This window comes from Colius striatus, chromosome Z (assembly GCF_028858725.1).
Source record: "Colius striatus isolate bColStr4 chromosome Z, bColStr4.1.hap1, whole genome shotgun sequence".
NCBI lineage: Eukaryota > Metazoa > Chordata > Aves > Coliiformes > Coliidae > Colius > Colius striatus.
Window position 1 is genome coordinate 41531164 of NC_084790.1, and position 13165 is coordinate 41544328.

Consider the following 13165-nt stretch of genomic DNA (forward strand, 5'->3'; position numbering starts at 1 on the left):
GCATTTTTTTACTTTCTTTTCCTGAAATGTGCCTATTTCATATAAGTACCCTGTAATCCTTATGAAAAATTATGATCTCTTCTGTACCTTTTCAAGAAATTTCATGGTATCTTTATTATATTCCCATAATCCCACAAAATAGAGAGAAATATTTGTGAAATGACTCTATTTTTTGTCCATTCGGAACTAAGAAAAATATCAAGTCATCTGATTTTTCTATGTAAAACTTGCAAAAGAATAATATTTAATCTTACAATATTTCTTATTGTAACACAAATAACTTTAATGGATGCAAATCTTAATTTTTAGTACTTTTCAATATTTATAACATGAAATTACAATTTACGTTTAAAAATATTTTTTAAACTTCTATTTGATGACATATTGAAGACATATTTATGTAGTATAAGAAAGTAGTAAAAAAAAAATCAATGGGGATGGGAGAAATGAGTGACCATTCATTGAGACTGGTTTTGAATGTCTAATAAATAAAACACCTGATTAAAGCTATAGAATAGAAGTGATAAGGAAAACTGAACTGAGTTTCCACGCTACTTAAGACTTTGTCTTTTCACTGTAAATGTGATCTTGTTTCAAACTGTGAATGAGTCTAAAACAGTATGCTAGTAGCAGCATGGGAGACACTGTAATAGAGGCAAAATGTTCCCGTGAGAAAGGCAAGCAAGGCTTAGTGACTCCTGTATAAGAGAGCTATCTGTCACAGATGTCAGTTTATCTGATTGAGACTCCTTAGCTGCTGCTATGCTTGCGCCCTTCTCCATATCAAGACCTTTTGCATCTACAAGCTGCTGGCAAGGGAGAAAAAAACCCTTCTTCTGATGAGATAGCACTGGAATATATGTGGCTTTTTGTTTCAGCATTTAAACAGTATATTTAATTGGCTGACATTTGAACTTTGAAAAAATCCTAATACTTACGGGACATGGGTTTTTTTTACAGTATATCATGACTCTTCCATAATTTCTTAGTTTTTATACTATTAGCCCTGTATGCAGGCAGTCTGTCAAAATAATCCATAGATCTTTTATCTGATATACCAGCCAAACACTACACTTGTATATTTTTGTTGGTCATAGTCAAAGCTTTCATGATTATTTTGATGAGAAAAACAGTAGTGAGGAGAGCTGTCCAAATCATTAACATGTAAAATTAAGACAACAAATGTTATTCAGGCTTTTAATCCATTTATATTTCCTAATGTTTGATTTTGATCTTCACAGAGATGTGATTATAAATTTAAGCCTTCTTTTTTTTTTTTAACCTTGAAAGCAATTCAAGATGAGGAACAGATAATTCATTACTAAATAAAAGGATCTTCAGTATGAGACAGTTTGTGGACCACATGTTTACTTGGGAAAATACAAAATGTACTAGTGCTTGCAAAACAGATTGTGGACAGGTTTTACTCTACATCTCTAATACACACATGTGCATACACCACCAGCAATTGCAATTGCTTGGTCTAGAGAGCTGTCCAAAACAATTTTTCTAAAACTTACTTTTGATATCAGAGTAGTGTCGTCATTGTCTTCGCTGATTTATGGGAAGAGTGGGAATCTGTTTTCACTCTTGTATCTCTTACCAGACCACAAATTCAGAAAGTAACAAAGTTATCCTCATTTGCTGATCTGTTATGAATGTGAATGGTTTTATGGTGAGAATAATGTTGTAAGACAGGGATTCTGAAGAAGGAGGAGAAATTGGGGTTTTTACAGACATCAACTCCATTGTTTATGATTGTGTGTGCAAAATTTATGGATTTACCACTTCTTTGTAATGTATTTACTCAAGGAAGCGCTGTTATAAATCATCTGTTTTCCAATAGGAACCTACATTTTTCACCCTAATCTCTAGTTGAGTTCACTGAGGCAAGAAAAGGTCAAATGATGAGCCCAGTGTTGCATGATGAGTCATTGAATGAACCAGGAGCACTAGGATCCTCCTTGCCCCTAGTGTTTTATATCAACAGGCACAAGTGCTTTGTGTTGCTCCTTTCAACTGCCTTTAAATCCAAAGTGCTAGTTAGAAACATCTTCCATTAAATCTTAACCTGTCTCAGACAGTGCAAGCAAAGAAAGTCTTTGAGATAGTATGTTCATACACGGGATGTTTCTCTGTTTTTCCCGTAACACTGTTTCTGCTCAGATTTGTTTACTGATCTCCATAAATCAGCGTTCTCATCAGATGTTGTAATGAAATCCTATGAGAGCCAGTCAATATTTCCACAGTCATAAAGTAGTTATCTAAAGATTTCTTTCTTTTTGGGCTTGATTCACCACTGGGTTTCTTTAGATTTATACTGGCAAAAGTTTAATGGGTTCAAATTGGTTGCAGTAAATCAATGCAAAAAACTAGTCCCTGAAATGGTGTAAATCAGCATAGCTCCACTGCACTCAGATGCAGCAATCCTTATTTGTGACAGTTAAAGATCTGTTCCGTGGAGTTCAGAGCCTACAGTATACTCTACTGGGCCAGGTTCAGCTTTGATGACCAGGTATTCCCAGGTGGTGTGTTAGGGTTACACATTAAAAAACAAGAATTGGGTTTGATTAGAATGACAAAGGAGAGACATTTTTGTGTTTGTGATAGTTTTGTTGTCATCTGTTTCTTTTTTTCTCTGCAAAAAACAGCGCTTCCTTTCAGAGCAGCTCTTCTGAGGTTTCATCTGCAGTAGGAGGAAAACCACTGACTGAGTGGTGTGCAGAGTGGCAGATGTAAAATAAATCCTTTGGATGACATTTAATGCATGTGAAAAGAAGAAATGAGAAACCAAATCTACACAAATTAACACAGTGGGCAAGTCCGTCTGTAGTCCTACACATTATCAATTATGCTGTGAGCAGACAAAAACTTAGACATATGCTTGGATATGTAGGTCTGCTGAAGTCAGAGGAACTAATGATGTATAATTCTGGCTTTCTTTTTTGACAGAAATATCAGTCCTTTTGACTAGAAATAAAGATCACATTTTCACTTAAGTATTTTTAGTTTTTAGTAGATAAAATTGAAAGAAATTTTGAAGTGAACAGTTGAGCATAAAATTAATTCTGAAAATTTAAAATACTATTTTTTTTTAATTGCATTTTTTTTTAATTTGTAACTGATCTACATTGTGACTACTTATCCACAGAAATGGCATTCCTAAAGCCACTTTTAATTACTAAAGTCTCTGTTTATCATAACAGCACCATGCTGTGTGGAGGAAAACACAATCATTCTTCATTAATAGATATTTCCAGTGCAGTGAAAAGTTAGTACTAATAAAACAAAATCCTAAAAGCAAAGACAGAATTGCTTTTGCTTTTGCTTTGAACATGTGCAGTGTCGTGGTTTAGGCCCATCAGGGAACAAAGACCACGATTAGCCTCAAGTACCGAAGAGGCTGAGAATTGCTCGAGGGCAGGGAGGGCTTAATTGCCGCTTAAGGTTCAGGACAAAACGGACCAGGCTACTCGGTTTGGGGAAGAAAAAAAACCAGAAAATAATTTAATGCAACATCAACTAAAACATACCCACAAAAACCCAAAACATAACCAAAACGAAACAACACAGAGGAATACGTCAATGAAGAGTCCAACCAGCCTTTTTAAGAACACCTTCCCGCCACACCTCCCCTCTTCCCGGGCTCAGAGCCCTGATCCCGGAGTTTTTACCCTGTCCCCCATGAACGGTTCGGGGGGGCAGGCAGTGGGGGTCTCAGTCAGTCTGTCCCTCCTCAGGACGGGTGAACTCCACACCAGTCCTCCCTGCGAGTCCGTGGGGTAACTCACACACACGGCAGCCCTGCACGGGCTGCTCCGACGTGCACCCATTCCAAAGGCTGCAGCTCCTCTCTGCCTCTCGTGTGGGGCTGCTCTGCGGCCTGCAGGCTCTCCAGCACGGCCTGGGCCATGGCCGTCTCCCCACACAGTCCCTCGCCCGTCCGGGCTCACTCACATGGAGCTGCTGGTGGCTCTCAGTCCTGCCACGGATCTCCACAGGTTTCAGGGGCACAGCTTGCATTCTCGCCACGGCTTGCAGAAGGGTCTCCGGTCTACTGCTCCTCCTTCCTTCCTCCTCTGGCTGAAGGGTCCGAGTGGTCGCCTCCATCTTGTATCCCTCTTACACCTCCTGACCCGCATTCCAAATTCCCGTCCCCTAAATAGTGATCGCAGAGGCGCCAGATTGGCCCAGCCGGGCCGGAGGTGGGTGTGAACCCAGGAGCCGGGGGAGGGTCCGCAAACTCTTTACCGGGTCTTCACTGCAACCCGCTCCCCCTGTTACTAAGCCAAAAGCTGCTCCTTGCTAAACCAGGACATGCAGTATCTCAGTTACATCTTGTAATTTTAAGACAAAGGACAAAGGCTCATCTTCAAAGTCTTCCTTCCAGAGTGCCCACTACAAACATGTATGAGGCACTGGCGATGGGGGACGAGCAAGCTCCAAAATGGGAAAACCCATCAAACAACCCACTAAACAACCCATCAGCTGCTCCACCTGCAACAGGTAATGGACACTGTAGAAAGAAGCAGCAAGTGCTTGTTGTGGGTGACTCACTGCTAAGGGGCACTAAGAGACCCATCTGTGGAGCAGATAGGGAGTCATGAGAGGCATGCTGCCTGCTGGGGGCCAAGGTCAGAGATGAGGCTGAGAGAGTGCCACAGCTTGTCAGGGATGCAGGCTACTACCCCGTACTTGTGTTCCATGTTGGTATGAATGATGTCATGAGGCATGACATCCAGAAGGATTTTAAAACCTTGGGGGAGCAAGTAAAAGGTGGAGGGGCTCAGGTTATTTTCTCCTCTATCCTGTTCACTGGTGATAAAGGAGGAGTTTGCAATGTAAAAATCAGCCAAGTGAACTCCTGGCTGAGAGGCTGGTGCCAGCAGGAAGGGTTTGGGTTCTTTGACAATGGATTCTTCCTTTGGGAGCTTGATAGGACAGGATGGCATTCATCACTCCTGTAAGACCACTGGAATATTTGGGAGTAGGCTCAGAAACTTAATAAAGATGTCTTTAAACTAAGGGACTTGGGGGGTGGGGGGAGAAGCAACATGGAACAGGCTATCCCCTCTAGCTGAGAAACAGGGCAGGACAGGGAATGCAATGATAAGTGTCCTTCATTTGCACACTGACCACTCTGAGAAAGAGCCAAACCGGGGAAGATCCTCCCATATCTGTCCAGGGAAACCTGTGTGTTTGAGTAAGCCCCTGTGCTGCCTCTACACCAATGCACGCAGCCTGGGGAATAAGCAGGAGGAACTGGAGATGTGGGTGTGGATGCAGGGCTAAGACCTCATTGCGGTCACAGAGATGTGGTGGGACAGCTGCCATGACTGGAGCACAGCCATGGAGGGCTATGGATTGTTCAGGAAAGACAGACTGACAAGGCGTGGAGGTGGAGTTGCTCTCTGTATGAGGAAGCAATTAATGTGCTTTGAGCTCTGCCTGGGTGGGTATGAGGAGCGGGTAGAGTGCTTATGGGTAAAAATTAATGGGCAGGGCAAGGCAGGTGATATTGTTCTAGGAGTTTGCTACAGGCAACTTGATCAGGAGGAGGAAGTGGATGAAGCCTTCTACGAGCAGCTGAGAGCTGCCTCACAATCACAATCACAATCACAATCACAATCACAATCACAATCACAATCACAATCACAATCACAATCACTCGTCCTTATGGGGGACTTAACCACCCTGATATTTGCTGGCAAAGCCACTCAGCCAAGCACACGCAGTCCAGGAGATTGTTACAGATTGTTGACAACAACTTCCTGTTGCAGGTGATCAAGGAACAAAAAAGGAGGAGTGTGCTGCTGGACCTGGTGCTGACAAATAAGGAGAGTCTGGTTGGGGATGTGAAGGTTGGAGACAACCTTGACTGCAGCGACCATGAGATGGTGGAGTTCAAGATCCTGTGTGGAAGAGGCAGAACACAAAGCAGGACCAAGACCCTGGATTTCAGGCGAGACAACTTTGGCCTCTTCAAAGACCTACTTGGATGGATCTCATGGGATGTGATTCTAGAAGACAGAAGTGCCCATGAGAGCTGATCAGTCTTCAAGCACCACTTCCTCCAAGCCCAGGCTCAATGTGTCTCAGTGTGCAAGAAAGGAAGAAAAGGAGGTAAGAGGCCTCCATGGATGAGCAAGGATATACTGGCACAACACAGGCAGAAAGCAGCCATCTATGAGAGGTGGAAACGGGCTGTCTTCTTGGGAAGAGTATAGGAACATTGCCAGGGCATGCAGGGGTGCAGCTAGGAAGGCTAGAGCCCTTCTAGAATTAAATTTAGCCAGGGAAGTTAAGGACAGTAATAAGACATTTTTCAAGCATATCAGCAACAGAAGGATGATGAGGGGGAATGTGGGCCTGCTGCTAAACACAGAGGGTGCACTGGTGACCAAGGATGAAGAGAAGGCTGAAGTACTGAATGCCTTCTTTGCTTTTGTCTCTATGGCCAAGGCCAACCCTTGAGAAGCTCAGTCCAAGGTGACGGAACAACTCATCCTGAATGTTATCACTGAACATATGAAGGAAAAGATGGTTAAAAGGGAAGTCAACATGGATTTACCAAGGGGAAATCCTTTTTGACCAGCCTGATAGCCTTCTATGAGATCATAACTGCCTGATTAGATGAAGGGAGAGCAGCAGATGTCATCTACCTTGACTTAAGCAAGGCTTTTGACTCCATCTCCCATAACATCCTCATCAGAAAGCTCAGGCAGTGTGGCTTGGATGAGTGGGCAGTGAAGTAGATCGAGAGCTGGCTGAATGACAGAGCAGAAGTGCAGGTGATCAATGACACAGAATCAAGTTAGAGGCCTGTGGCCAGTGGAGTTCAACAGGAATCGATTTGGGGCCAGTCTTGTTCAACATCTTCATCAATGACAAGGATGAGGGGAGAAAGCGTACCCTCAGCAAGTTCCCTAATGACACCAAACTGGGAGGACTGGCTGATTCCCCAGAAAGCTGTGCTGCCATTCAGCAGGATCTCAACCGGCTTGAGAGTTGGGCAGAGAGGAACCTCATGAGGTTCAATAAGGACAAGTGCAGAGTCCTGCATCTGGGAAGGAACAATCCCAAGCACCAGTACAGGCTGGGGACTGACCTGCTGGAGAGCAGCTCTGCACAGAGAGACCTGAGAGTCCTGATTGATAATAAACTAACCATGAGCCAGCAATGTGCCCTCGTGGCCAAGAAGGCCAATGGCATCCTGGGATGCGTCAAGAAGAATGTGGCCAGCAGGTCAAGGGAGGTTCTTCTCCTCTACTCTGCCCTGGTGAGGCCTCACCTGGAGTCCTGTGTCCAGTTCTGGGCTCCTCAGCTCAAGAGGGACAGAGAACTCCTGGAGAGAGTCCAGTGCAGGGCCACCAAAATGGTCAGGGGACAGGAACATGTTTCATATGTGGAAAGGCTGTGGGAACTGGGGCTGTTTAGTCTGGAGAAGAGGAGATTCAGGGGAGATCTTATCAACATTTATAAATATCTAAAGGGTGGATGTCAGGAGTCTGGGACATCCCTTTTTTCTATAGTAGCTAGCAATGGGACAAGGGGTAATGGGATAAAGCTAGAACACAAAAAGTTCCATTTAAGGGTAAGAAAAAACTGTTTCACTGTGAGGGTGACAGAGCAGTGGAACAGGCTTGCCTAGAGGAATATTGGAGGATTTCCTTGGAAGTCTTCAAGTCCCATCTGGATATGTTCCTATGCGACTTGATCTAGGTGAACCTGCTTCTGCAGGGGGGTTGGACTAGATGATCTCTAAAGGTCCCTTCCAGTCCCTACCATTCTATGATTCTATGACTCCTCTACCTTCTTAAAACCTAAAGACAACTAGATTTCGCTATGTATATATAAGAACAGTTGCATACATTTTCCTTTCTAAGAATTGTCTTTCACTTTTGGAGAAGCATGCTTACATTTCCCATGTAATTCCCATGTAATTGTTTAATTTTTGTACCTATTAAATATTGAAGTGAGCAAGTGATTTTAACAGAGAAAATTAAGCAGCATGGAAAACAGTGTGTGCCCTATAACAGAAAGTCAAAATTCTTTTTTACTATATAGATTACTGCAAATGTACTGGAATAGCTTTCAGTTTGGTTATTTGACCAAAAGCAAAACACAAACAAAAAATGCTTACAACAGTCATGATCTTTACATAACCTGGTTTTTTAGCTTATTAATCACTGTATAAAGTAGCAAAAAAACCTTTATACACTCTGAGAAAACTTCCACAGTCACATTTTCTGATTCACAGCTTGTCTTTATTTATTAGCAATTTATATAGGTATTATTGTGAGCTTTAGAGCTTTGAATCTTCTTTTTCTGGGAATACAGAGGTTTACAATAGTTTGGGATTTGTTTGGTTGGTTGTTTTTTAATTTAGGGATTAATATGACTAAATGCACATGACAAGACAAAAGAAAATTGACTTAGAAGTGACCATTTTTAGTGAAGTCCATTTTTAGTGAAAATTTCTCAGCATATACTTACAACACTGTGATTTTTTAAGTCCATACTTTCACTGCTTTGCTAAATAAACAATTCTACATTTCCTATAAGTGAATACCCTAGTTTCCATATGAAATTCTTTACCCAGAGCTCTAAAATAGCAAAAATTGCGGTTTGAAACATGTTCATACATCAGTCAAATATAGTTTTGCAGAAAATTTTTAAAATTAAACATTAAAGCTCTTCCATTTTTTTTCCCATTTCACTTTTGGAATCTTTTCCTTGCTTTAAATGAGAAGTTTCAAGAAGGATTAATTTTTTCAACGATATGATGTGTAGGAGGAATGCATTTTTAACTTTGTGTAAAATACATAAGATATATTTACACATAGAAATAAGTAAATTAGTATAGAAAAACATTTTATTTCTGTTGAAGGCCTACAAGTAGAGAATTTTCCATTGTAAATGGTGTACAAATAGAAAATAGAACTTTTAAAAGAGATATATACAGAAAGCATAAAGTACTTGAAGTAAATGGAGTTTTAATTCCGATTACATCAAATTTCAAATGCATGCACACATACATACTTTTAATTAACTGTAATTTTTCAGTTCTGATATTTAAAGCCCAGTGTATTATTTTTCTTAATTTAAATGTTGAGATCCTCCAGGATTAATCACTTACTTGAAAATGTTTTTGTATGTGATAATATTAAAAAACATTAGAATTATCTAATATATACAAAATCCTTTTTTTTTTAAATGGAATACTTTTCTTACTTGTCATTAAATAGTAAATGTCAGCATAAATCTTTTTTTGTGAGTAAACATTTTATACATTCCTAGCTATTCATCATTTACATGGATAATCCCACATAAAGACTCATAGTTATTTTCTGAAAATTCAGAATTAGCTTCCATTTCAACAAATATTGCACTTTTGAATTATGTCATTTCACAGATTCATAGGAATGATATTTTGTCATTGAGTATAAATTCACAACAGATGAGTACTTTCATGTGATTTAGGTGGAATTCCTATCTACCATTTCAAATTCAAGAAAAGATACCACTAGTGAAAAATAGAGTCTGAAGATTACTTTAGACATGATATAGTTTCTTTGGGTCTATATATTTTAAGAAATTAAATTTATAGTGATTGGTAAACAAACTGACTGATTGAAGTCATCAGTTGAAACTATCTTGAACAGATTTACTGTTCAAAGCTTCGGTGACCTGTTTAATGACCCTAAACCTTAGAGTCAGAAGTTCTTTCTAATCCTTAAATATCCATGTCTAATAAATCCAGAAGACCAATAAAAGGACTTTATTTTTTGTATTGATACAAGTATGGATTTATTTATTCTAAATTACTCACCAGAGAGAGACATTTCATTGAAAAATACTCCTCAAAAGTGATTCACTAAAACCAAGGTGTCATCTTTAAACAAATTGCTGGAAATTGTATCATCAGAGGTAATTGACAATATATCTTTGTAATTTCATTTGTGATCTCTTTACTGTCCTTTTGAGGTAATATTTTAATTAAAAATGTTTTTCTAATTTCTTCTATACACTTTTTGTTACAACAGTCACTGCATTTGTCTAACACTCCAATATAATACAACAAATTTAAAATAACAAGTTAATGGAATGAAGATTAAAGATATGTGTTAAATTTATCATAGAATCATAGGGGTTCGAAGGGAGTTCCAGAGTTCATCTAGTCCAAGCCCCCTGCCAAAGCAGGTCCACCTAGATCAGGTCACACAGCAATGCATCCAGGAGGGTTTTGAAGACTTCTGGAAAAGGAGACTCCACAACCTCACTGGGCAGCCTGTGCCAGAGCTTCCTCATCCTCAGAGTAAAATAGTTTTTCCTTATGTTTAAATGGAACTTCTTGTGTTCCAGCTTCATCCCCTTGTCCTGTCACTAAATACAATAGAAAAAAGGGATGTCTCAACCTTCTGAGATGAAATTTGGGTGGATTTCAGACAAAAAAATTTCTTAAAACTTTTTTTTTTTCTTTCCCTAAATGACCAGATGAAATCATAGACCATTCTTGTTGACAATAGTGCTTTAAAAAATCAAACATATTAAGATGTGGGAATTAATACTTAAATGTCTTATGAGCCTTAATTATATGCAGCTGCAAAATCATACAGTAATAAAAATGACTATGAGTTCCAAACATTCAATATTTTTTGTTTAATTTTCTTATTCTGGTTACAGATCATAGTTCTTTGAATTATAGGGTATATTTCCACATTATGCCTAGTGCAGAGACTCACCTTCAAAACACTTGTGGTTTGAAGTCTTAAAAGTAAACTTAAAAATTCCTAATAAATGTAGTTATATTTTTTCTGATAAAAGTAATTTCATTTCTAACAACTATATTTAGCAACAACACAAACCAAGACCCACAGTCAGATCAAGATTGGAGGAAATCTGCATCTAAGCAGAGCTCTCTCACATGAGGATGGCTTAGTTGAAAACATCATCCCACAGAAATCCAGCCACAGGGGCTACACTTTTGAAATTGGTTTGCTTTTCCTGTTTAAAGTTTTGTAGCTGTGGCACTAGCCAGTGAGAAAAAATTATGAATCTCTCAGTTTGATATCAATTCATAATTCCTGTCTCAAATGCATATCAGGCCTCATCTCTTTGAACATTATCATAGAAGTCAGCTAGCTAATTAAGTCATCTAGTAGCATTACGATAAGAATAGTTTGATGATTATTACTTTCTTTTTAGTAGAGAAAGATTTGTAAGAAATTCTTTTAATTAGCCTGATGCTCTCAATTTATCTAATTTACTAGGTTTTTTTTACAAAGTAAACAAAATTAAAAAAATGAAAAATGAACTCTTAGGTACTTTCATACATGAAAATCTAGGAAAAAGCAAGGAAAATATCTCTCAGAGATCATATACTCAGAAGCATTGTCACCTCACAGACACTGTTACAGGGTTTATGACTACAGTTTTGGACGTCTCCACTGAAGGAACCAGCGTTAGCAGTATCCCTGACAAAGTTCCTCAGGAGAATGCAAACCTCAGTGAACGAGGAGACAAATTATTCTCCTTTTGACTATTTTCTTACAAGCTTAAAACAGGGCATAGATCACTGAAGAAAACACTGTTTTAGGGGAGTAAATCCATCTCCTTGATTGTTTCTGTACAGCAGTATAGAAATGAGAAAACCTGCAGGTAAGGACAAACTGCAGCACTGTCATTTGTGGCATTCTGAATATTTTTGAAGTCATGTATAGTCTATAATTAGAATTTATAATTGTAATTCTTTATTATTTATAATCACAAAGAGTGTATCATCTATAAGCCAACCTTGAGGAGAGAAAGACTTTCTAAGCTGGAAACGTAAGATAACACGACTTAGATAAAGAAAAATATATCACGTTTAACTTCTAAATTTGTTTAAAAATCTCTAAAAATATCCAGCAACCAAGACTGTAGTCAAGAAAAGTGCTTCAGTAGGGCACATCTAGCAATGAGTTCTTTGATATAAGACTGAAGAAAGTTTCCTTGTCTGTTGCAGATAATACCAATCTAAATATTGATTTCAGTGAATGGAAGTGCCTGATGCAGCTTTCCTTTTCTGACTGTTTCACCATCCCCCTGCAAGCACATGGCAAATAAATGTCATTCTTTTCTTTCTTCCCCATCATCTGCTATGTCTCTCCCACTCTGCAGGGACTTTCTCTGATGGTGCATTTGAGGAGAAAGCAAAATATTATCCTGCCAAGTAGAAGCTACAGGAGCCACTTCAGAATACATCGGAACCGCCTTTCACTCCCAAGCATTGGTTTAATTAAGGAAGCACTGCAAATGAAAGATTTTTGTTGCTACTGTTCCTCTGCTTATGTTTTACCATTCTTAATAATCCTATTTTCTTATTCCAGAATTCCTAATACTTAAACATTAATTCATGTCTTTCTCTAATTGATTAAATGAGGAATCAACTGCACCTTACCAGCCATCATTTACTATATTTAATCACTTTTGAATCTTATTCACTCTGAGGAACACTAAATAGAGGTGTGAGGTCTGTCTTTGGAGTGGGTCTTCTCACTGACAAGTTATGAAAGAACAGGAGGCAGAGAAAAGTTGGTGTTATTTGTCTGATTGCTAGCTAATAAGGCCCCTTCACGAAGACACACAGAGTGTTGTTGCATCCTCCTGTCCAATTAGCAGATCCCTTTTAGCACTGTTCTCCTAGCTCATCCACCTCTGTGTTGTACTAGCCTCTATGAAAAGAAAAAAAAAATAGACAAGCCTTTATGCTAACTTATAACAATGAGAAAATATATCAAAAGAATTATTACATGTAAATATATTCACATACATACACGTTATGTGCATGTGAGAAATGAAAATAGTCACATAAACATCTATATGAAAATGCTAAAGACCACATTGTAATCTGCCTGTGAAATGGTTAACAGGGAAATAAATTTACATTCCTTTCTATGTGTGTTACAAACATTACTATCCGCAAGTCACATTTTAATTTCATACTTGATGCTTCAGCTCATGCCATGTTTTTAGTTAGTGATGGCCTATTAAGCTGCTAATTTATATACTGTTGGTAAGGACTCTGTAAATGCTGCTGTATAAATAATAGAGCAGTGATCCATAACCACCTTCCATGTAACAGCACAGAGTCCACTGCAGCTAATATGAAAGAACTGCTGGT